The sequence below is a fragment of the Cupressus sempervirens genome, chromosome 11 (genome assembly GCF_028749045.1).
Source record: "Cupressus sempervirens isolate cs-2001-9-10 chromosome 11, ASM2874904v1, whole genome shotgun sequence".
Classification (NCBI taxonomy): Eukaryota; Viridiplantae; Streptophyta; class Pinopsida; order Cupressales; family Cupressaceae; genus Cupressus; species Cupressus sempervirens.
In genome coordinates this window covers 633,529,031-633,530,715 of record NC_143128.1, presented here as the reverse complement: position 1 = coordinate 633,530,715, position 1,685 = coordinate 633,529,031, and the positions used below count along the sequence as shown (strand labels likewise).

The 1,685-nt window shown below is 37.4% G+C and overlaps 1 pseudogene; it reads left to right on the top strand.

Annotated features, from left to right (window-relative positions):
* Positions 1–401: 401 nt before the first annotated feature.
* On the top strand, positions 402–1,349 carry LOC149531354 (uncharacterized; annotated as a pseudogene).
* The last annotated feature ends 336 nt before the right edge of the window (positions 1,350–1,685 follow it).

Genomic DNA, 1,685 nt, shown 5'->3' with positions numbered 1-1,685 from the left:
TCAGATTTCTTTGAGATTTTTTTTTCTTTTTATTTGAGCTATGAAATGCATATATTTTTAAAATTTAATTATATACCCATAGTTACTATTTCCCAGTCTATAGTTTAGTTTAGAAGAACTTGTAGCAGCTTGTCAAAACTGCATGTGTTATCCATGCACTACACATCTCGGAGAGTGTTTTACACATGGAAAGTCAATTGTTTCACAACATAGATACCGCCTTCTATTAGTTAAAAAACCAAGCAAAGAGGAGAAACAAACAGAGTCTACAGAAGAGGTATAGACTGAAGGTTCTAGAGGATATTTATAATATGGATGTGGAAGCAAATGCCTTGGTAGTCATGTATGCAAAATGTGGAAGCAATTAAGTGGGAAGCCATTCATTTTTGTTCTATGTTGGTATGGATGCTTTGAGGTCTTTCAAGTGGGCAAGCTAGAAGCTTCAAGACAAAGAGAACACCCCTTATGCATGGATTTGGTGGTGGTTTTGTTGGGAGTCGATAATTTCTTTTTTTGATATAATGTGGTGCTACATTATGATCATGAAAGCAAAGGGTACTTTGTCCATGGAAAACTTTTCCTTTGTGTTTGGGAGCTCTGTGAAGGCGGGCTTTAGATAGATTAGACCATCATGACATTTCAGGTAATAGAAAATTATAGGTGCATCCAAGATGTTATGAATTTCAATTATCTTTTGAGTGCCATGTACAGCTACAACTCCAAATAGAGAAGGTGCAAGAGTTCTTCGATCGGTGCAAAGAGAAGTTCAAGTGTGATGATGTCTCTTGGAGGGGTGGGAGAATGAAGGGAATGTGAAGAAAGACAAGATCCCTCCAACACCTTGGCTTACAATGCTTTCCTCAACACCATTATCAATGGTCAAGAGGCAGAGGAGGCCATTAAATTCTTGGTTGTGATGAAGAGTAGAATGTGTTTACTAGAATTGATTTTTTTTAAAGTGTGATTGATAACATCAGGAAGGACAAGGATACAAGGAATTCCTATGGCTTGTGGGATTTGATTTGATAGGGTGGTATTGTCCTTTACACATAAACATATAATAAAATGATTGATGTGCTTTGTAGTGCTAATGAATTTGATTTTGCTCATTGTATGATGGATAAGACAGTCCTCAACGGTATGTTGATGTGACCATGTCGAGGAAGATGATACAAAAGAGTGTTGCTTCTAAAGAAGATTGTTCCTCTGTAATAATTGGTAGGTTTTTTTATATAAAAAGAGTATCAGAAGCACTAAAGTAATGCAAAGAATCATTTAACAAGGCTCAATGCAGAGGGTGTTCTCCGCAGGATGGCAGCAATGGAGAACTAATTGATGACCACATTTAAGAAGAACTTTGGGTACTGGAACCCTACATGGAGGGCAATCTTTAGGAAAGTGACAAATTAGCGTACACTGATGACCAAATGACTTTAAAAAAAAATTTTGACATGGCTTTGGGCAAATTATCCTATCATGATTTGAGGGGTGACACCTCCTTGTACAAGCACGCCCACACTTCACTTGACATTCACAAGGTTGGCTACAACCTCTATCTTCCACTACCCTGAAATCTCCAACTCTTGAAACTTTTTTTTTGTTTGGGGATGGTTTTGACAAGCCAGTGAAAGAACAGGTCCAATGGATTTGGAAGTCGCCAACTTCTGAATAATTGATTCCCATAA